Source organism: Papaver somniferum, chromosome 7 (genome assembly GCF_003573695.1).
Source record: "Papaver somniferum cultivar HN1 chromosome 7, ASM357369v1, whole genome shotgun sequence".
Taxonomy (NCBI): domain Eukaryota; kingdom Viridiplantae; phylum Streptophyta; class Magnoliopsida; order Ranunculales; family Papaveraceae; genus Papaver; species Papaver somniferum.
In genome coordinates, this window is record NC_039364.1 from 193,336,550 (window position 1) to 193,361,923 (window position 25,374).

At 33.8% G+C, this 25,374-nt stretch overlaps 1 long non-coding RNA gene across 11 annotated transcripts; it reads right to left on the bottom strand.

Annotated features, from left to right (window-relative positions):
• Positions 1–797: 797 nt before the first annotated feature.
• On the bottom strand, positions 798–4,610 carry LOC113299277. 11 transcript variants are annotated; one of them, XR_003334757.1, is made up of 6 exons: positions 4,168–4,610; positions 3,766–3,864; positions 2,627–3,213; positions 1,833–2,541; positions 1,682–1,742; positions 798–1,014 (listed from the first exon to the last, which is right to left on the bottom strand). It is a non-coding gene; the product is annotated as an uncharacterized LOC113299277 (long non-coding RNA). The 11 variants fall into 11 exon arrangements; XR_003334765.1 differs by having other exon boundaries at positions 1,682–2,541; positions 2,627–2,689; positions 3,146–3,213; positions 4,168–4,606; XR_003334762.1 differs by having other exon boundaries at positions 1,682–2,541; positions 2,627–2,689; positions 3,114–3,213; positions 4,168–4,606.
• Between the last annotated feature and the right edge of the window lie 20,764 nt (positions 4,611–25,374).

A 25,374-nucleotide genomic window follows, 5' to 3' on the forward strand; every position in this document is an offset into this window, starting at 1 on the left:
AAACCCATCTTTTAATTTAATCTCACTAATTGTTTTTAACTAAATCATTTCACTAATCATAACCTAAAGTAATTAAGAGGATAGATTAGGTATTAAATAAATAACTAGATATGGGGTGACCTAAAATTACTTCTAATGTCTTTACCCAAAATAAAACCATGCCCCCCCAAAAAAACCATGGTCCCCAAAAAATCGTTCTATTTTTATATCCTGCGAGTGTGTTGTGACCTATTTCAGTAAGGGAAAATTAAGCTAAGGCCCAACCCATGGATAACCCATAATATGAGGCCCTTAATTAAAAGAAGTTTAAATCTAGGCCCCATATTATTAAAAGACCTTAATATCCTTATGCATATTGTTAAGCCCATAATTAAATAAAATTTAAATTTAGGCCCCAAATTATTAAAATATTATGTGATTTGGTTCCAACCACCTCCGAGCACCACGGCCACCGTCAACCACCTCCGAGCACCACCGCCAGTCAAACCACCTCCGACCACCACCGCCAGCCCCCACCGGCGGCGCCGCTAACCACCGACCGCCACCACTGTCGACCACCACCAACATATGGATGTGTACACAGAACTTACACATGCATATAACATGTGTATCCAGAAGTTACACATTCGTATAAAATGTGTAATGCAAAGTTACACTTGTACATAGATGTGTACTCTGTAGTTACACATGTGTATGCAGAAGTTACACATGCGTATGGCATGTGTATCTACAAATTAAACATCCATATGCATGTGTAACTTTTTATTACACATGCTATATGTAAGGTTATCTTCAAGTTGTTCACAATAAAATACATATATTACTTTAATTTTCATTTATAATAATTTGTCTGTTTATCAATTACTACAATCATAGTAATTGGTTGTTTGAACACAATAAACGAATTAAAACATGAGATACGGAAAGCGAAATCCTAGAAATAATTCATTATATCCTATAATAGAAATGTTTTCTTCCCTTTTTGTCTTTCTCGATTCCAATATATTTGCACATCTGCAAACAAGAATAAACATCCATAGAATTAGGTTGGATGGAATAAAAAAGCAAAATTATAGAATAATTGCAAGACAAAATTATAGAACAAAGATTACATAAAAGGCACATGATAACTTATCTTAGCATGTGTAATTAGGAGTTACACATGCATTCATCTAGTGTAACTCGAAATTACACATGTATCTATTTAGTGTAATCGACAGTTACACATGCATATGAGTTGGATACCTAGCATGTGTAATTTTTTGGTTATAAGGTTTTTTCATTTTAGCATGTGTAACAAGGAGTTACGCAAGCATCTAACTTGTGTAACTTCTAGTTACACATGTATCTGTCTAGTGTAAGGAGAAGTTACATATGCATATAGAAGTTACACATACATATGACCTGTGTACTCAGCAATTACTATGTCTAATTGTGCATATCTAAGAAAAATTTCATCCGAGCATCAAACTAATATGATTCAAAGACCTCAGTGTTTATAATTCAAAGTTTTTATGTTTGGATACATCTAAACTAATGTGCGGATGCACACATGTTTTTATAATGCAAAGAAATGTCTAAGACTCTAATGTCTTACACCTAACTATGCATATAGAACAATCACTGTGAAACTCATCAAACAAACACGATGATGAAGACAAATTGTAAGAAAGATCAATACCTGAAAGAGCTTACTTCACATCTGAATTTCCTCTATTTCATTACCACTGTCTTAACTGCAGCTGCACCAGTACCTGTAATGTTAACTCCTAACATACATCTATCTGAGCATCATTAACTGAAACCCATCTGATTCTTCAACCAGTGCATACCTGAGCTATTCCCATTCATCCCATAGCTACCAGTTCATTCCAAACCAACGCCAAATCTGCATTTGTACCACTTGCACACTCCTACAGCTCTCTGTGAACTTTCATGCTCTGAAATCAACACCTACATAACTTGTAATTAGCAACAACAGCCTGTTCATAACCATTCCCATGCTCAGTTCCATCCTCATACCACCTGCAGTTCACTTGAGAACTGCATCTTCACCAGCTAAGCTTCAATGCCATCTACGGCAACAAATCCCCTCTCTCACGTACAATAAAATCAAAATATCAAACAAAAATAAATAAAGCAGTTCATCAAAAATTAGTTCATCAAAATAAATAAAGCAGTTCATCAAAAATTAGAACCCAAAATTATACAGGTATGTGACTAGTGTAAATAAGAGTTGCACATGCTATATGCATGTGTAACTAGAAGTTACACATTCATATGACTTATGTAACTAGGAGTTACACATCCATATATTAAGGGTTACAGAGCTAATCCAACGAAGAATAAGAAATACATGCTCTATAAACCTCATCTGAATGTTGTTTCCCACCAACCGAAAATTATTATACTAGTACTAGTTTAAAGCATATATAATGAACAGAAAATGCAGGCAGTCGATAGCGTTCTACAGATCACAATTCGAGATGACATCTTCCGCACTCCAAATAGAAAACGACACTAGTTCTAAACATAAATTACCTGCAATAATTAGAAGAAAAGAAGAAATGATAAACTATAAAGAATATTTGAATGTAGATAAACCATGTGTTAGGTGGCCACAAACCTGTTGAATCAAGGTGTCGTACAACACAGTACGCTTGTTTTTGAAAAACCCATACATATAAGCCTGTTCAAAAGACAACAAATTAAAACAAGCACTTCCATACACATATCAGAAGAAGATATCAATAAAGTATCTGCCAATAAGATATGTATTTGGAGACAATACAAAAATAGTAAACACAAAATCTGAAAATGAGACACCACGAAGAAAGAATCTAGGTCTCAGACTCTCTCAGTAAGTAATTAACATGGAACGCCCCAATTTTCATACTTAAACGTTTAAGTCTAACTTGGAGACACCAAAGAGACTTTATTGACTCAAAAACGACTTCGTGAATACCTATACATATTACTATTTACATTTCACAACTACTGCATACATAACGACATAAGTCTGCACATGCACATAGCATCAGATCCACCATTCTTCACAAAACAAAAAAAAGTGTTTTACAGGGCACATAAAGACAACAGAAGTCACAAAATACTTTTACTTCACAACTCATCTACTTGGAATTACTCGCTCAAGCCAAACGTAGTATTCACCTTCCTCTTCTTTTCCTTTGTTTTTCACTGCAGTTGTTCCACCTGTTACTAAGAAGAAACAAAACAATAAGCAAATCCAAATGGGAATTTACTTCCATACAAATGGAGAATTTCAGATGGCAAATAAACACAGAAGGAACATATCAAGACACATATAACAGAATGATATTCAATCACTGCCTCATTTAAACAGGCCATCCTCATGAAGAGCCCACCCAAGCCATGAGTCTGATATAATTGCAACATAACAAAACAATCAAGTGGAGTATGCGTAGAAATGGATCTCCTAAATAACGTGTGTATATATATATATATATATTATCGAAACGGAAGAGCGTCCGCCCTACTAAGTAATATCATAACGGAAGAGCATCCGCCTTACTAAGTAATATCATAACGGAAGACCATCCGCCCTACTTAACTTAGCAAAAATCTATGTGGATAAACACAGACACTCCTTGAGGAAATCCCAAACCTTGCATACTACACGGCACCCATCGATTCAAACAATATTCACACTTAGCAACAATTCCATTCAATAACTCTCAAGTAACAGTACCAAAAATAAGCAATTGCGTACAAACGACACACTACCTGAATTTCTGTCTAAATTCCCACCTTGTTCTCGAAATGAAATCTTATGCCAGTTAGTCCACGTCTTAAATTTCCCAGCCCCTTAATCCTATATAAAAGCTATAAAAAACAGTACTATAAGTTATCATAATTAAACAACTCTAAATAATCATTTTCTATTTTGAGAACAACTTCCTATATAAGTACCATTTTCAAAATGGAATTCTCGTCTAAAATTCCACCATTCTTCTAATTCTATCTAAATTTAATTCATAGCACATACCCACAATTCTTCCTCTTAATTGGAGTAACCAATTCAATCCATTCCTAGATATAGCTATACACTTAATTAGCTGTACTAATCTGAATTCATAAGTTTCAAATATATGATAAGAGATGCAAGTATATATTAACAAGACTCACCTTAGATCGTGTTTAATTTCACATTCCTCTTAATTTTCTTCTCCCTTTATCAATTTTCAGTACAGGTATATAAAATCCTATCTTCTATTTTCACTTCAAGAGGCAGATGTGAATTTCTATCTCCAAAAGTTGCCCAATTCCTATCTCTTGAAATTTATGTTATCTGTTTTCTCGGTTATGTAAAGCGAAAATAGAATTTCTCCCCTAACATCCACGTTTCCCCTCTTTTCTTTCCTTGCTTCCCTAGTTTACCCCTAGTGTTGTCACAGGTGTTCTCTTAAGAAAGAAACACTACACATTTCAGACCCATTATAGAAATACACACACCAAATAACGTAATCAAATATCTAAACTCTTCATTAGTTGTTGTCAAAGCCGAAATGAATGACGACGATTTCATTTCTGCTGTGGTTGAAGATCTTCTTAATTTCACTGTTGAACCTGCACAACAATATGGATTAAAAGTTAAATCGACTTTCAATTCGAAACCCTAGAAAATTTGTAGACAATTTTTTTTGAAAATTTCAATATCAAAAGAGAGATCAAGATGAAATAACTATATAACTATGTTCTGATCATGTTTTGAATACAGATTCCTAGATGAAATCAGATCGATTAGGTTTTCAACAGTAAACAAAAAAAAAATTCCTCTGATTTCGATATGGAAATCAACAAATTAGAAGTTTAAATCGAATGAAAAGATGAAAATATATAGAACTTATCTTTGTCATCATGAATTGATAATTAAATCTTCATTTCCAGTTGTTGTTGACGATCTTCATTCACTTTTCTTCACCGATATGCACTGAAATCGCAAGAACAAGAGTTGTTGACGATATTATTATGTGTGAGAACTTGATTTTGGGAGAGAAATCTTGTTTCAGATCTGAAAATGAAGAATTTGAAGAGAAACAATATCTGCAGAAGAAAAAATCGTCCAGAGAAGAGAGAGACAAAATCTGAAAATGAAAGTATCTTCTGATATTCCTCTTGTATAAATAATAAAGGGTATTTTTTGGTATTATTAGAATTCGTAATAATTAATTATGGGCCAGATCCGAAGAAAATTTGATTTTTTGGTCCTACCAACATCATTTTCTTAAGAAATCTGTTTTGAGGCATATTCATTTTTTTTTTAGGCATACTCATTCATTATACCATCTAGGATGGGTTGATAAGGGGTGTCTAAAGGTCGCACAATTACCTATATTTCCTTAAACAATTTAATTTACTAGAGTGCCCTTATCCTCAAAAACCTAAAATCAAAATAAACTTTAAACTCAAACATCTTGGACTCCAATTCAATCAAGGAATTGATCAAGCAAAGCAAACACGAATCGAAGTGAGCGATGTTGGAGTGCGAAATCCAAATTTCAATTGCTCTTAGATGTATTTTAGAATGTATGTGTAACAAACCCACCTTGTTTTTGATTGATTTTAGTTTGTTTGATGGATATAATATGATTTCAAAGATGAAATTAGGTATTCCGAAGATCAGTTCGGCTGATCATGGAGTATCAATTTTGAGCCGAACCTAGTGTATGATTTAGAGAAACACTATGTTCGGCTAATTCGACTTTGCTAGACTTTGTTCGAGTCAGCCGAACCAAAATTCATCAGTTACAGAGTGAAGTTCGGCTGATAACTTTTCAGTCGAACCTCAGTTTTTTTGAAAATATACCTAGGTTCGGCTGATAACTTGTCAGCCGAACCTAAGCATATTTTCAAAAAACGAAGGTTCGGCTGAAAAGTTATCAGCCGAACTGTTCATCTGTTCAGTAGATCTGGGTTTTAAAAATTCAATTTTTTGACAGATTCAACTTATAAAAAGAAATTAAACCTCGTATATAAGTCTACCTATGATTTGAATCACACATTGCGGTCACTTCTAATCACTAAAATCTCAAAATTCAAAACCCAAAATTTTTTTCACTTCTTCTTCTTCCTCTGAAAATCCCAACTCTCTCACATAAATTTGATTTATCTACTAATTCACCACTAAGAACTTAATTTTAATCAATCCTTAAAATTCCTAGCTAATCGAATCTAATCATAATCATTAACACCAATTATGTAAGGGTAGTTATGCCATTATCAAAAAGGATGGATAAGGGATGATGTTGTTTTTTATTTAGTGACCCTATTTTGACATTATTTAGTATGCCTCAAAAAAATTCAGTATGCCTTAAAATAGGTTTCTTTCCTAAAGTATGAAGTTGACAATGAATGATCCATTTAATGGGGCTTATATATGTTGAACCCATATAATAGGGTGGTTATAGTATTTTTCACTTTCAATAAACATTACTCTTGCACTTAGCGGATTAAAAGAAAAATTATTGCATGTAAAATCCTTTTCTTTTTCATGCCTACCATAGAAGCGAAAGCTGTGGTGCCATAAGACCGTTTTTGAACATGAATGGACACGCCATATTAGAAAGATTCAACATGAATTCTTGAAGCTATTCTCTAAAATTTATCAACGACGGGAATAATATAAAATGTCTTTCATGTTCTGAATAAGTTTAATCTCCCTATGTTTTCAATCTTCTTTTCCTTTGATTTATTTTGGCATAAGATTCCTCCTTCCGAATGAAGCATTAGCATGATTATCTAGTGCTTATCTTTTGGTCGTGACATCAAAACAATCATCTTAAAAGGAGGGGCTAAAGCTTAATTATCACATCATGGGTATGAAAATGGGTCATTTGTCCAAATATTTTTAAAACATGGTTCAAATGGACGAGTAAAAATTAGTATAAGTGAAATGGACACCAAAAAAATAGTAAGGATGAAACTGGATTCATCCTGACTTAAACTTAAAAAATAACAAGGATGAAACTAGATGCATCCTGATGTAAATTAAAAATAAGAAAAAGTATTTGAAAATGGGTAGGATGAAACTGTTTACATCCTGGCTATTTTTACGTTTTTGTCCATTTAAACAATATCAAAATTTAAATGTCCTTTTCACTCAGGAATTGTTGATTTTGGTCTTTTTAACCAAACAAAAAATTGGTTAAAAAGACCAAAATCAACAATTCCTGGGTGTAAAAGACATATAAAATTTGATACTGTTTAAATGGACGAATTTGTAAAAATAGACAGGATGTAAACAGTTTCATCCTGCCCATTTTCAAATACTTTTTCTTATTTTTAATTTATATTAGGATGCATCGAGTTTCATCCTCACTATTTCTTAAGTTTAGATCAGGATGAATCCAGTTTCATTCTTGCCATCTTTTTGGTGTCCATTTCACTCATACTAATTTTTACTCGTCCATTTGAACCATGATTTAAGAATATTTGGATAATTAACCCAATTTCCGAATAAAAATGTCAACAAAGTGCACTTAAATGTAGGATTTTTTGGTTGGAACACATCTGCGAGAAAAGTTTAATAAAATTAAGACATGAATATTATAGGAGGACAATCGCAACTTCTGTCGCACTTATGCGGGGATTTGTGGAAATATCCGGGAAAAAAATGCATAATCATACAATTAAATACATATTTTCTAATTGAAAAAAAGCAAAAAATAAATTTCAAGGAAATTATTTGACCAACAATAATCTGTCTGATTCATGATCAAATTCTTTTTATGAGTCATAACTTGTTTCATGTTACATCAAATAGGTGCATGCATGAATAATCTAAGGAATCCCACAAAATATAGTCCATCTATTAACTTATTAAGATACTAATATAAACCATCCAATTATCAACGTAATGTTCTTCAAACTCTTCTTCTTTTTTCTTTACAAAAATAAAATAATTATGGATACATTTGAAGGTATCTTGTTACTTATAATCAAACAGATCTCATAATTGAGGCCCCATAATGTGATCTAATGCCCTAAATTATTTGATGCTTTGCCTGCCTTGAATTGTTTTTCATTAAATCTTTTATTACATTAATGATGCGAGTTATATTACAAATATAATAAAGCCATTTTTGGGACAATGTGGTCTGAAGATATCATAATTTTGATCCATAAGATAAGTTAATGTCATGGGTGTGTTTTGTTGGAAAGTTAGGCTAAAAGAGAGGATTAAATAGTAAGAGGGTTGATGTATTTTTGATTTCAGGCTTTCTGAAGATTTTTTTAGGCAATTATTGTGATCTTCGTAATTAATTGGCGATTGTAAATGGGTATTGTAAATAATTCCTTCATGATACAACTAAACCCTTGAAACATAATTTAATTCAAGGCTTGTACCCTTTAATTCAACCAAGAACACAAAAAAAAGGTTTAATAATGCTCAGAGAAAAGAGAAAACATATAGCGTTGATGTAATTGAGTGAGAATCATTTCATAACTATTTGTATTTGTGGTGGCTAATGAAAAGATTCACATCCTCTCAATTTCAAACCGAAACCAAAATGGATTTTATAAAAAAGAATGTATCGTTTATTGGACCCCTTATAACAACAAACAAAATGCAACGTTTATCGAAAGTATCCACTATGTCTTCCCAAGGTTTACTTCAGTGTTAAGAATTCCTTAACATATTTGATCTTTATTTTTTTGAATCATGAAATGACATATTTAGCATAAGGACAGTGGAACAAGAGATTCGGTAGTTTCAATTTCAACTCACACATAGTACAAGATCCTACTTATAAGATTCTTGACCTATGTAAAGATTGGTTTAACAACGCTAGACAGAAAATTTCTATTGAATTACTTCTTACTAAGATGTGGTTCATTTGGAAAGAAAGGTGTAATAGAATTTTTGAAGTTAAATCTAAAACCCCCTTTAGTTTCGTCATAGAAATCCAGAGGCACATTTCTTTTTTGGTCTAAGAGGAAATGCAAAATCAGTAAGAATAGGAAGACTACTTAGAAGATGCCTAACCCTACTTGGTTGGCACCCCAAAAATTTTCACTAAAAATAAATATGGATACAACATAGATCTCATAATTTTTACCATTCAATTTTGCTTTAATTATGAGAAATGATACAGGGACATTCGAAGGAGGAAGAGCAGGACCATGAACTAGTCCAGACCCTCAAGAAGCAGAAACTATATGAGTCTTGCATGCAGGCAGCAACTTGGGCTAAGGAAAAATAGCTCGAGAAAATTTTAGCATTAAAAGAGATTGTAAAATCCTTTTCAAATATCCTAGTAGAAAGTACCCAGACATTTCTTGGCGTTAGTAAAGCTATATTGGATGAAACAAATAGGATAGGAAGACAATGCACCACTTTTTGGGATTTCATTTTGTTCCTAGATAAGGAAACATGGTTGTTGATACTCTAGCTAAATTTTCACGGACTTTAAATTTAGTTAAATATGGTTGTTCCTAGATTGGGATATTACCTCCTCCAACTTGTATTCAACACCATCTATCAGTAGAAAAATATAATATCTGGAGAGTTAACCAAACCTCCATATTAGATGGCTCTACTAATACTCTTATAGAGTCTTAAGTTTTTTAATGAAGTATCTTATTCACACACAAAAAGGTTCATTTGGCCTTTCTTAGTTATTTTAATTTTTTATTACTTCAAAGTTATAAAAAAAAGGGAGCTTCGCCAAATCTTATGCATTAAAAAAGAAACCCAAGCTTTTATCAACCTCTTGCTCAGATTTGGTCCTTTTGGACCGGATCTGAGCAAGATTTTTTTTCTTTTTTAAGTTTTAGTCATTAGTTAATCAACTAAAATATGTTTTCTATTGTTTCGATGTCTTTAGGCATATTTCTTCGCCATTTGGGGCGATTTTTCTTCGTCATTTTGGACAATTGTTTCTTCGCTTTGCGGACGATTTTTTCAAATCTTCATGGATGGATCGTAGCTTGCTATTCTCGATTCAAAAACATCAATCATTCAACACGGTATCGCTTTGAATCTATTTTCAACATAGAGATTTAGGGCATCCAGGTTCGTTTGGGTATGCAAGATTACGGGCAAAGTACTCCTTTCTTTAAGGAGCATCTCTTATCAAAGAAGAAGAAAATCAGATTAAATGGTCGGGATTGATTCCGGATAATACCATCATTTTTTCCTACTACATAAACAAAAATTGGGTATCTTTACGGTTTATCGCTCTTTCTCTTCACGATACTTGTAATTGGTATCTTTAATTGTATTAGGGGTTTAATCATCTTGTATTTTTGATGTTTTTGTTATTCTTGTAAGCGATCATGTAATCAGTATTTTGATTCGAATGAATTGAAATATGTTGATTGACCAAAAAGCTAAAATATTATATTTGCAGAAAATACTATTTGGGCACTAAATATGGTAGTTTGAGGCTTCAAATGCACAAGAAATAAGATGATACATTTTCGGGTGAATTAATTATTTTTTTTTAATAAAATATAACATCATCGACATATTGTATTAAATAAAAAGAATTGTTTGAAAATCATATTCATTAGTAAATGATCATTAGATTTCCTCTACTTTGATCGTTTAGAGCATGTCTAATGTAAGGGGGTCAAGGTTATCCTAGGTGGAGATCTTATTAATACCTTTTTAACTTTGAATTTAGAGACAAAATGATGATGTGGACTTTAGACCCAAGGTCATAAAGAAAGTCTAATTTGTTATAGTAATGCTCAGTTGAAGCAACTCTTAGGATGTATGATACTCAACTACCAAATTCTAACATGGATCTCAAATTGGGTTATCTGTTAGAGGCAAATTGTTATAAAAAGTCTTCACTTAGGTTGAAGCAACTCTTAGGTTGTAAAGTACGTCAGTTAAGAAAATCATTTGCGTAGAGCCTTGCGAGGTTCAAGAGACGTAAGGAGCGCGACTTTAACTGAATAGATTGGATGGTGGGTTCGGTCTCAACTATGTTCCAGCCCGAAGTCTAATAGTAGGCTAGTTTCTGTAGCGGCTTAATACAGTTTGGTGTTCAAATCTGGTCCCGTTTTTTTTTTTTTTTTTTGTTATTGTGGTTTCCTCGTTAAAAAACTTCTGGTGTCTTGTGTTTTTCCCTTTCCGCATCATATTGTTTATCTTTATAATATGATTTACACGAGTAGTACGTAGTCATCTTAGTAGATACATCTATATATAATTGTAATCGATTACGAAACTTGTTTCTCGTAGAATTCGTATCTTGGAAAATAGATAACAAGTTTATTACTTGGCAGAGTTCCGATTGGATTATTTAGATACGATTAGATTGATCTTGGATATTAATTTTTGAGATCGTCCAAGTACTCTTCTTAACAATCAGGTTCACAGACTCTATTTTCTATACTTGTTGATTAAGAAGAGATAGAGATATAAACTCTATATATATATTTTCAAGGATCATTAAGTTGGTCTACTTGCAATTATATTAGGTTTTGTCCATACAAGTTGTCGAATGAAAAAGTTGGTACCCTCTCATTTTCACTAATTTAGACTTCCTCATTTATCCCCACTTAGCCACGTCATCTTTCTTCATGACCTTAATCTTTACGAGATGAAAATTTGGTGAAAGATATCTTAAATCTTTGACGTCATGCTATTTTAACAACTTTGCCCTTACATTAGAGATGTTCTTACAGTCAATGTTATATTGGAATTATCGTCGACACAACTTTGCCCTTACATTAGAGATGTTCTTACAGTCAATGTTATATTGGAATTATCGTCGACTAGGAGGTATGCATATTTGTTTTATATATGCATCTAAATTTCTCCAAAATAAGAAAGAAAAAATCGCATCAGCGCGACATAATGTTGGTGCAAATGTTGAGTCAGATACAGCAGACCGACCGAACACCCGTGCGGATGAGAGATGATCCAAGTGGGAGTGATGATGCGCCAAAATGAGATCTTGAACGGTAGATCCAATAAGTGTCCTTTTGCGTACCAGCTATCTGATTGCTTGTAGGAAAGATTTCGTAATCCATATCGTTTACACTTTTGTTTACTTTTACTTTATTTGGTAGGTTATTATAAGTTCAATTAATTTCTAATCTAATCAACCAATTAGGATTCTGATTAGTTTAACACTATAGTATAGATATACATTAGATAATGTCGGTCATTATTACTACTAGTTTCTTATTTAGTATTAGTGTCATAGTGGGCAACTGGGCTCCCATGTTACCACACCATTTTAAATTGAGGTAAAACACAATCAAAAGAAGCCTGATGGTGACAATCCAATACTGCTGGACCGTCATCCAGTTTTAACTAATGTGGGATTCAATAGCCGGTCGCTAGTTAGTAATTCAGTGCCTAGGTAGGATTTCGGGATTCGGTATACGTACGGAACGGCAAACGTACGTGTATAATTCGGATTTGTGGAAATTAAATTCGGTCAATAATCCGATTAATGGATCGTGATTCGTCAGTAATTCGGAACGTCATACGGCATATGTACGTGTATAATTCGTTTTGGGGTTATAAATTCGGTACACAAAATTCGGTATACATCGATAATATATTAATAAGTATTTATATCCATGAAAGACTAATTTATACTCCCTCCGTCCCTAATTAGATGACTTACTTGGTTTTAAGTTTTGTCCCATAAATAGATGACCGATTTTTGTTACTATAAGAAATATGAATAATTTGATAGTTATGTTTATATTCGTTACGTAGGTGTTTTAAAATGTTTTTCAACAGTATAGAGTTTACGAAAAACCGTGATATAGTTTAAGTGATAAATCATTTCTAAGTTTTACTAACATCCTTGTCTTAAAAATTGTGCAAACTACAACTAGATCATCTAATTAGGGACGGAGGGAATATACAGTTTAGAGGTTTAAAGGTGGAAAGAATATTTAAATATAAGGTAAATTTGGTATAATCTGGTTATATTCAACGTAAATGAAGTACTTAACAAAATTCAATGCTTAGAACAGTGGTTTGTTGGTCTTCCTTAGGAGTACCGAGACTGGGGTTCGTTTCCCATCATTCTCAATATTTTTTGTGAAGGAAATTGATTAGTTGTTCGGCGTTGGACGATGAGTCAGACTTTGACCAAGTCAAACCAAATTAAATTCTCACCGATTCGAACTGACGAATTATTCGGATGGGCGTCTGACGATGAGTCATACTTTGACCAAGTCAAACCAAATTAAATTCTCACCGATTCGAAATGACGAATTATTCTTATGCCATAATACACGCTTATTGGGGTCGGAGTTAGCTGTGGACGCGTATGATTCGCGATACGTATTGGTTCGGAATAATTCGCGAATTATTCGTCGAATTACTAACTAGGATTCAGTGTGAGGGTTATGCTTGGCTCCTTGCTGAATATAAGGATTTGGGAAAGGGGTATTACCGATATGTTTACAAATGTTTTAGCTGTCCTACAAGAGGACTTAGGTTCTATAAATTGTAGCGGAAGAAGTTCTACAAGAGGAAGCCATGGTTTCCGAAAAAGTGCAAGACCTAAAAATTGGTGAGGGGAGTTCAAGTACCAAAAGCTCTGAACCGGTTAGTTTTCAAATCCATTTCTTTTTGTTTGTTTTATTTATTTTATTAAAGTCTACATTATTTGAAGTTGGATTCTGGTTTCTAGAAAGTTTAAACATCATTAGTATATGTGTGCTTGGTAGTATTTTGTGTGTTTTGATTGTGGTTTTTGAGTATACAGTTCCTCTGTTTTTCATAATTATCATTTTATCGTGGAATGCTCAGGGCTGTAACAGCCCTAAAACTTTTGATCATTAAAAATTTTTAATTGAAAAACATAAACCAGATTTAGTTTTTCTCTCTGAAACAAAAATGTCGATAGAGAAAATGAAAAATACTGCTAGAAAGCTTCATTTCAATGATTGGATTATAATCTCATCAATTGGAAAATCAGGTGGACAAATAGTGGCATGGTTTAGTAACCTTCAGGTGCAGCTAGTGGAGGTTAAATTTAATATAATAACTATCTCCTTTAATGTTCGAGGTATCACATGTTATACATCTTGTATGTATGGTGCTTTAAACTCTCAAGGGAAATCCTGTCAATGGGAATATATTCAAGGTTTAGCTGATCAAATTGATCAACCCTGGATGGTAGTGGGAGATATGAACTTTATTTTAGATAAATCTGAAAAGGAAGGGGGTAATGAAGCTAGTTCAAGTGAAGTGTTTGTAAATAGACCTTATAAGTTTTTTAGAGGCTGGATGGAACATATATAAGGAATATAAAATGTTCATTGAGAATGCTTGGGCGGAGAAGAACTTGAATAGTACTAATGAATTTCAACAGATGTTACAGGATTTATCAAAAGACTTAAAGAGCTGGAATAAAAATGTTTTCAAAAATATTTTCAAGAATAAGGAAAGGATATTGGATCAAATTGATAAAGAAAACAAAAAACCAGCACATTTGGTCTCTAGAAAAAATTTAAAGAAATTGGAGGCAGAGTTAGAAACTTGGAGTAAAATAGAAAATATAAATTGGTTAGAAAATATTTAGTAGAGATAAATTCTTCAAGGAGCATGATAGGTGTACAAAGTACTTTCATGTTGTTGTTTCTAATCGAAAACGTCATAATACGATACATTCTTTAAAGGATACTACAGGTTTTTGGTTGGAAGAGAAGGAACAACTTGATTTACTTCTTAAGAATCATTTTCTGGGTATTAGTTCAACCGAAGGAAAAAATATCGATCCGTTGTTTGATCATATTATTCCTAGAGTAATTACGGACTCAGAAATTGCTGATTTGATTAAAATTCCAGAAACAGATGAGATAAAACATGTGTTGTTTTCTATGAATCCATGGGGATCGCCAGGGCCAGATGGATACCCACCTAGGTTTTTTCAAACTCATTGGGGTTTAGTTGAACAGGAGGTGGTAAAATTAGTTACTGATTTCTTTATTACGGGGAAACTTCCGGAAGCGATTAATGATAATTACATCTCTTTAATTCCTAAGATAGAGAACCCAATAACACCAGTTGATATCAGACTTATAAGTCTGAGCAATGCTCTTTATAAATTAATCTCTAAGATTCTGGTGACTAGGTTGAAGCCTTTGTTAAACAAAATCATTGCGCCGAATCAGTCAGCTTTTATCCCAAAGAGACAGATAGTGGATAATATAGTTATAGCACATGAAATGCTTCATACAATGCATACTAGTAAGTCCAAGAAAGGTTTTTTAGCTTTAAAGTCAGACTTATCAAAAGCTTTTGATAAGATGGAATGGAATTACATCATTCGTATTTTAAGGAATTTTGGTTTTTCGGAAAAATGGTGTAATCTCATTGTTTCAACAGTCAAATCCACAGTTCTGTTAAATGGGATACCAGGTATACCTTTTAACCGTACTAGGGGTCTTCGACAAGGAGACCCCTTATCTCCGCATCTGTTTATAACTGCTTTGGAGGGGTTATCCAGATTATTTTATCAAGCTGAACAAGATAAAACTTTCGTTGGAATGCAAATTAATAAAACCAGTTATCTCACATCTTCTTTTTGCCGACGATTGTTTTATTTTTTGTAAGGCAGATATTGCAGAGGTTAGAAAGCTAATGGGTATACAAGATACTTTTAGTCGTTCTTCTGGATAGAATATAAATTATCACAAATCGGGAGTCTTCTTTAGTAAAAAAGTTCATAATAAGCATATGAAGATATTAGCAAGGATATTGAGGGTTCAAAGAATTTCAAAGGATGAGAAATATTTGGGTACTCCTTTATTTTTCAATAGGCAAAGAGCTTACAATTTTGAACCTTTGCTAGAGAAGGCTTATAAAACTTTGCATGGCTGGAAGGCAAAGTTATTATCACAAGCGGGTCGTACAGTGTTGATTAAACCAACTATATCTGCATATCCTTGCTACCAAATGCAGTGTTTTGAATTCCCTTTCTCTGTGTTAGATAAGTTTCACAGGATTCAGAGAGATTTTTGGTGGAATAAAAATAATCCAAAGAAGGCTTATTACCCTAAAGCTTGGTGTACAGTTTGTACGCCCAGATCTTGTGGAGGTTTAGGTATTCGTAATCCACATAAAATGAATGTTTCTCTCATAAGTAAACTTGCTTGGAGGCTTCTAAATAATCCAAATGATCTTTGGGTTAAACTACTTAAGGGGAAATATTTTCAAAACCCTTTCCACAAATACTCTTTCTATAATGCTTCTTGGATCTGGACAAGCATTAGGAAAGGTATAGAAATTATAAAAGAGAATAATATTTGGGAAATAGGCAGTGGCACAAACGTTCAAATAGCTAAGGATAATTGGATTCCGAAAACAGGTATATTGAATACTTGGCATCATGAAGATTTGGTTTATGTTTCAGATTTGATTGATATAGATGGACAATGGAATAAGGGCTTAATTGACTCTGATTTTCCTGAGACTGTGGCTTCAAAATTAAGGCGATATATATAAACACACAGAATCAAGATAGATTGAGATGGCTAGGAAACAAGAGTGGTGAGTTCTCGACAAAATCATCTTATAAGATCATCTCTAGAGAAGATCATATTACAAATGACAAATTTTGGAACAAAATTTGGCATATGAAATCAATTCTTAGGGTATCTCTTTTTACTTGGAAGATGGCAACATATGTGCTCCCATTGAGAGAAAAAATGAATGTTGTACTTAAGCACACAAAGCCTTTTTGCTTACTATGTAAGGAGAACAGACTGGAAACCTCTGCGCATTTGTTCATCTCTTGTAATTTTACAAGAACTGTCTGGTTTGGGATTGGTTTACAAATTCCAGCATATGATGGAGATTTCTTAAGCTGGGTTAAATCCTGGTTCTCGACAGCATTATGGGAATGGAAAGAAGTCTTTAGTATTATCTGTTGGAAAATTTGGAGCTACAGAAATGATGTCAATTTCAAAAAAGTAGATCCTAATCCTTTAGACTGCATAAAAGAAATTAGGGACTTTCTGAAGCAGTGTGATTCTCATTCTGAAACAGCAAGCGCCAAAAAATAAATAAAAAGAACATGTAGTTTGCAGAAGTACAGGGAGGATTCAAATATTTCAAAAAATGATATTTTCTATGTGGATGCCTCTTATAATGAACAGGATGGATCTTTTGGAATTGGAATTGTCTTTTGGTTAAACAATTGCTGACACCAATTTTTTATCAGGAACAACAACAAGACCAGCAGCAGCAGGAGCATTAGCACTGCAACAGACAGTTAGATGGGCGAAGAAGCTAAAGATAACTAATCTCAGGATCAAAGCGGATTGTATGGATGCAGTTAATTTTTTGAACAACAGGGCATCAACTTGTGATCGGAGATCAACAACTATTCTAAATGATGTCCGATTTTGTTGGGTAATTTTCAACATGTTGATATTAACTATGTAAATAGAAGGTATAACGGAGAAGCGGATCAACAAGCTAGGTGGAGTAGAAAAAAACAAAAATCTTATGTTGCAGATAACTCCAATATTTTGGTTCTTAAGAACAAAATCCTTAATGATATTGTAAATCGGCATAATATCTTGTTGTACAGTTGTTAGTTTTTAATGAAACTTCTCTTTATTAAAAAATAGTTAGTAATTCAGTGTGCGATAAAAATTTGGTCTCGTAAAAATGTGCGCACTAATTGGCAAAATAAAATGCAAATTCGGTCAACTATACGATCAATTATTCCGAATACATGAAAATCAAAGAATTCGTTAATTCACGTTTTCACATATAAGAATACGACTCCAAATTCAAGAAAAATATAATAAGTTATTTATAGGTAATCCTTATGCCCGCATACAGTAAAATTATGAATTATTTAAACATCAACAAGAAAAATTGATTGTATCCATCTTCAAAAGCCAAGGTTTATTATATACAACTAGTGTGTAACTAGTTCTACGCACCGGGGCGTCGATTGGTGTGGCGGGGCCTCGCCCCGCCCCGTGGCCCAAATCCCTTTGGAACATTTAAAAAATTTATTGATTAATATATTATTTTTTAATCAATAAAAAAATGTGATACTCTTGGATATTCAATATATTGTGGAGATATCTAATTTATATATGTAATATAATATAATAATAAAAATAAATATTATCATTATAATTACACTTGTGCACTAAGAAATATTAAATCTTCTCATTCATTCATAGTAAAACAATTAAAACTTCATATAATCATTAGTTTGTTCCGTATGTTTAAAAAAAATGAACCCAACATCAAAGATATTTAGCAGATAAGCAACCAAAACCCGAATAACCGGAACATGATTTCAAATGATAAAATTAGCAGATGATTGATTTGGACTTTTATTACTATTTTTCGGGACTTAGCATTTTGTTCAACCTTTTTTTCTAGGGATATGTGGAGCCATTTGTTCAGTATCTTTAATTGCACTTCTTTTACACTCCTTTTTGGAGAGCCCCACCTTTAAGTTTCTCAGAAGCATTCCATAGACCTACAATAACTCAAAATTATCTGATTATTATGTTGCGTTCTAAAATCAATAGCTTGATTACGAATGTTTCGTTCACAGGTTAAACACTTTCGTAGCTCTATCCAGGTCGTTCATATGTGGAGTAAATTGTGTAGTCAATGGACGTAAGTTCCACAACGCTAAAAAATGGAAAACCGTTAAATGGTGAATGATTTTGTTAAATATATGTTTACTCACAAAGTATTCCTTGATTTTGTGCATTATGAGGTGAGAGTTGGGTACCCGTATATAATAAGTAAATACTTAAACTTAATTTGATTAAGTTAATTTATGGGCACCATGAATTTTAAAATGAGGTCGTGCATGTTATAGTCAATCACATATCATATTTCCGCATCATTATATTGGAAAACATGTGTCACTTGAAAAATATCTAAGAGTAAGAGGATGATGTTCTCTGTTATGTGCAGATCATCACAGAAACAAATTTTCTTGATGATTTATAGGGTATGGTTTTGTGAGACATTTTAACCAAGAACAATCAATAAAACATTAGCTTGAACCTTTTTTTTTTACAAACTTCGCAACTCATTATATGTCGGTTGAAAAATCATTGAAGGTGGGATTCTTCTAATTCTCCAACGTGCAACGTTGTTGGTTCAGATTTTTGGATAACAGAATCAATTTTTTTTTCTTTCGCTTTTTGGCTGGGCTAAACCCAGACCCCTACCCAAATCCATCTGGTAGGACTGACCCTACTGTCAGACCTAATCCCACCAAACTCCTCTATACAACTAATTTAAATACAAACCTTTACAGTGGGGGAGTGAACCAATGACTCCTCCTTACTGGAGTTGATGGAATACCACTAAGTTATGTCCTTGGACCCGAATCACGTATGTTTAAATGATGTATCGATCGCAACTCCTTCGTAGGCTCCTCCACAAAAAAATGCAGACCTCCCTCGTATTTGTGGATTTCTAAGGTTTGTTTTAGAAAGTAGTTATTTCCAAGGTCTCAATAATAATAATAATAATAATCACCAATCTCTATGAATAAGAAAATCTACAAAGAAATCATATAACCACAAAAAAAACAGGTAAACTAAAAAGATTATCTTAAACCAATTTATTTTTCAGCAATAGTGCCGCAATACCCGTCCATCCACACTATGCAAGCACACACAAAAAAATAAAATATAGATTAAAGTTACTACACAGCTGCATGTCAAAGGACCTTGATGGACTTTGATCTTTCCTAAATTCGAATTGTACAGACGTATATAATAAGATAGAGAATACTATAATTAAATGGTAAGCAGCCTTTGATTAAACAGAATAACTGGGGAACATAAACAAAAGAGACAAAAGAGAGAAGAGATTACTCTAAAAACATGGCCCACCAAGTACCACAAAAGCGTTTCTTTCCAAGATGCAAGTAAATTGTAGTTATTCCCACAAAGTGTGGATGGTTTTATGTTAAATGTACCATATCAATATCAACACTAAATGTTATAATTTGCTCGTGGATTCAACTCGACATAGCTGAGCCAGTGCACCGAGCGCATGTGGTTGAAGCAGCTACGTTGTCAAAACTATAACACAACCTATAATACCAGACTCTTTTTAATCCAGACACACGGAAAAATAAACACACCATTGAGGAAAGAAGAGAATAAAGAAAGAAAGAAAGAAGAGAAAATAGCTTTACCTGGACACCAATTGCTACAACATTTAGAATCAGCGAGGTTCCCTTGTACTAAGACACCCAAGTGAACAACTGATAAGTTAACTAAAAATTAAGTTGTAAAAAACAAAACAAACACAGCTTACAACATGATTTGATATTAATGGTTTTGCATTAGGAGTTAAACATATACCAGTTAATCTGTTTCTCAAAACAGATGATTCTTAGCCAAGATTTCCACCACAACAACCTCATTCGTCAGTACGTAGAATTTGTTTCTGATCTCCAACTGTTCACTCATATACGTTTACTATGATTTGTAGCTAAGTCGTCCATACAAATTTCCAAGGTTTATAGTTTTGGTCTCAATCATTTCCACTTTAACCGTTTCAGGAAGTGTGCAGCACCTGCATTCATATAATCTCACTATATCTCCCAAATTTAAGATCACCACCGTCATGGGATCAACCTTCAGCTGTCTGCCCTATGAGGATCTGAATTGGTCCCCTTAAGGGAAGTAGAAACCTAAGATATACATCATGGCAGTTGGCTTCCTTCTTGGATGCCCATCATACTAAGCCTAAAACCCTCACATCTGATATCCAAATTTATGGAGGCCGTTGTTAATATATCCACCTGGAGGGAATCCAGAACATGAAATGAGATTATTCTTGCAGCGAGCTAATTCAAAGGATAGATGGATCTCAATACCATAGATCCATCAATAAGAATTTCGACTCAAAAATGACTTGAAAAACCAATACCAGAGATCCATCAATAAGAATCTCGACTCAAAAATGACTTGAAAAACCCAGCTAAGATAATCTATTAAATCGAATCCGTCACTTCACGTTGGCAACGTCACTTCACGTTGGCAACATTCAAGATACTGCAACAACGTATCATCTAGTAATCAATCAAGAGACTTGTTTTTAGAACCCATGCGTTCCCTGTACTCATGAACCCAACTGTTGTTTCTTTTGTTGTATTAAACATTGTAAGTATGAAAAAAAGTGCAGGTCTCGAAATCATTGTTCTTTCAGTACGAGGGAGGCATTTCCACATTCAAATTATTAAATCCCATAATATATGTAAGAAAACACAGGAATGTCTAATTTGAGCCTAAGAGAAAGGAAACTGACCAATGGTGCATGCCTTTTTTCCTAATAGGATAACAATAGGGGTTCCGGTCTGCATTGAGAATGAGGTGAACCACAACATGAAGCCTGTTAGGAGATCAAGAAGTGAATCCGATGTTTTATCAAGAAGGAAAAAACTTTTCCGGCAAAAAGAAGCATATTTGACATTTTGAATTTTCTTGCTCCTCCTGAAAAATTAAAAGAAATACATGTTTCAAATCATGGAGCAAACCAGCAGTCAAATGCTGAGGTATTGAGTTTCCTGGTTATAGAAAAATGGTAAAAGATAAGAAGGAAAAAAAAGCAACAGAAGAAAATCACGATCAGTTAACACATCCCTTTCACTGAACCCATCCAACATTTGTACCTGTTTCTCGTACTAAGTGGTTACCGCATCTTCTGGAGCTAAAAACACATCAAAACGCACCAGAAATAAGTTGAGTTCACAGGATTTTATGAATATAAATAGATGTTACTTCCAAATTACATGACTAATAACACTTTATTTGCATCTATCATCATTATTAACACAATCAAACAAAAACTTAGGAATTCAGAACAACACTTTGTTTACGTCCAGTTTTCTTTTAATTCCAATCATAGAAGTGATTTTACGTCCAGGTTTAGCTGAATTTCAACCGTAATTTTCAATTTTACGTCTAGATTTAGTTTACTAAATTTTACTTTCGTCAACCTAGCCGTAAATTTCAATTTTACGTCCAGGTTCATTTTAATTCCAACCGTAGGTATTGGTTTTTGTCCTATTAGGTGACGCCCCTCTAATGAAATGTGACGCCGCAATAGTAGCCTTCTTTTAAAGTGAACTTGTCGACGAGAAAAAGGGTAATTGTGTAACCCTAGTTTTCAAGGGTGCACAAGTTTTGATTCAGTTTATGATGTTTATTGGATAGGGAAATAAGTAATTATGAACTAAAATTAGACTTCTGCCTATTTCTAAGAAAACAATTTTCTAACATTACGCGACATATAGTATTAATTATTATCTAATTAAATTAAATAAAATTAAAATTAACTAAAGGGTTATTCGGTCATTACAAAATTATTTGAGATAAAGGGTTTTCGATATTACTTCTGGGTGACCCGTTTTTGTCCTATTAGGTGACGCCCCTCTAATGAAATGTGACGCCGCAATAGTAGCCTTCTTTTAAAGTGAACTTATCGACGAGAAAAAGGGTAATTGTGTAACCCTAGTTTTCAAGGGTGCACAAGTTTTGATTCAGTTTATGATGTTTATTGGATAGGGAAATAAGTAATTATGAACTAAAATTAGACTTCTGCCTATTTCTAAGAAAACAATTTTCTAACATTACGCGACATATAGTATTATATGGAAAATTCTAACTAATTTTGCCAAACTTGTATGATTGTCTCAAAAAAATCATTTGTTATACAATTATCTAAAAAATATTTATCCTAAAATATAAAAAGTAAGTGTGCCGGCGCAATGACATTTCTTGTGTTACGTTCATGTATCGTGTTGTGCCAAATGTTTGCTAAAAACGCATAACACACCTTAATCACTGGCACAATGCGACATGGCACATAGTAAATTGAACATGCTTTTTCTTGTGCCGTGGAGTGCTAATCTGACATGTTTTGCACCTCTACACACCAGTTAGGCTTTATTCTTTTCTCACAACTGTAGTACAATAAAATATATAAATAACAATACGCATGGATAAGAAAAATTAAGTACAAGATTGTTATAGAATATCTACTACCAAACCAGAAATATGGTTTTTCTTAAGAAAAATAATAGATCGTCACATTACCATGCTCGCTACGAATCTCATTTCCCATTTGAACTTTTGAAATTATATTAGAGAATGGGATTAAAATGTCATGTGGACATCGTTAGAGAATGCGTACAAAATCGAACTCCGGAGAATGAGGTTTTTTCTTTATTTTTCCTTTTTAATTTTCAGAAAAAAGGAGTCACTGGCACTTGTCAATATTTCTTAAGTAGATCCATTTTGAGTGAGTCCCAAGATTTTCAGCTGAACCTGGAAACGAATTTTTCAGGATCAAGTAAAGAGAAAAATAAAATCTAAACAGTATCTTTCAAAATTTTAATGAAAAAGGTTCCTAATAAAACCTTATATTCTACTCCAGTGATCTATAATAATCTAGAAAAATCAACAACCTATTTTTCACCAAAAGTACAGAATCCTCCACCTGATCAAGTAAAAATGGGTTCTCAAGGACAGCTAGAATAATCTAATGAGTAGCATTGAATTCCTAGAAGTATGTCAAAATAGGACATGTTTATAATCTTTCATGTCCTGTAAGACTTGTCTGGAATATCTTGTTCACTGGGGGGTGCACTACCATTCAATGACAATGAAGCAGTAGAGAAAACTTTTTTTTTTGTTTGAGCTGAGTACTGAATTTGTATTTAAAAAACCAAATTTCACATAAACTTTTTTAGATTTTTCTATGGTCCATTCCTGAGTTCTGCCGGACTCTCTCTCTCTCTCTAGCAAAAAGCTTTAACTCCACCATTGTTGCCAATTGCTAACAGCCTGTCAGACATTTGAATTCTATTTTATTTCTTTCTTTGTTGTTTCTCCAAGGAAAGTTTTAAGTTCAACAGACATTTTTTTAACTTAGTCTAATTTTTCCCTTCTAATTTTTGTTTTATTTTGTTTGGTTTCTTCAGTTAAAGATCGATCAAGAGAGAGAGAGAAGAGCATAAACGCAGAAGCATAAAACATCTACATTGATAATAATTCTGTATATTAATTCTCATGGCTTAACAGCCTATTTATATTGTTCACAAACTTGAAGATCACTCAAAGTACTAACCTAATAAAATCACACTCTAAATAAAGACACCTTCCTAACATAACACAAACTCTAAAGGGAAACCGTGTGCTATGTGTCACACGGTTTGTATGCCTTAACACCCTCCCTCAATCTCATGGGGATTGGAAAAACCGCATGAGATTGGCCATGAAAGTTGTTGATGAAGTGCGGTGCCAATAAACGCCCGAGAAGTATAAGAAGAAGCGCGTCTGTGCGTGAGTTGTAAGGCTGAGACAATGCTGGGCCGAGAAGAGAGGACTGGAAGCAGCTGGACGAGCTGGCTTGACAGGGAGGAAAATTGCTGGGCTAAAGATGGACTGGACCGAGTAGGAGGACATGAAAAATTGGAAGCAGCTAGACGAGAGAAGCTGAAAGCAGCTGAACGAGTTGGGCTTGGTGGTCTTGGTGGGTAATGGGCTTAGACTAATGGTGATGAAGACAGATAAGTGGGCTTAGGAAACAAAGATGAAAAGAAGCTCGATGACGAGATGGGAAGAACATGGACGAGTTTATGGAAAGTGGAACATAGAGATAAGGATGACGTCCAAATTAAAGATCGATCATGTGGTAAGTTGATTATGACAGAGATGGAGGACTGTGATGGAGTTGTCGAATGAGAACAGAGAACGGAAAGCTAAGCAATGGTGAGAGACGAACAAGACCGCAGAGAGAATGAGTTTACTGGTAGGAGGGACGTGGCGAAGCCATTATTGATCATTGAGCCTGGCAGGGATAATGATGCTGCTGCTTTTGATTGACGGAGAATAATTCGAGAACATAACAGAGAAGTTAAGAAGAAGAGATGGGACGATGGAACTTGGAAACTAAAGAGAACGCGAGAGGCGTATGTTTGCTGTGAACTGATGGAGACCAGAAGAATAATATTTGCACGATGGGACAAGCTGTCGAGGAGATGAGAAAAGAGAACCAAAAGTCAAGGAGGAGTTCGATTAGAGTTGAGTGCATGGAGATATAGAAGATAAAGATCGATGGAGATTGGCTGTGGATTTAATGGGCTGGTGGGCTTACAATGTTGTTGACGACTAATAAAGAGAATGAAGGTTTGTTGTTGATCAAAATATGGTGATGGACTTGAGCTCGAGTTGGACAGCAAAGGGACAATGGAGCTGACTGTTGTTCACGATGAGAAGAACACGAGCAGGCAGGAATGGGAGGAGATGGAACCTTATCGAGATGGAGGATTCTGGTGATTATTGACGTTTTTTTTTTTTTTTTTTTTTTTTTTTTTTTTTTTTTTTTTT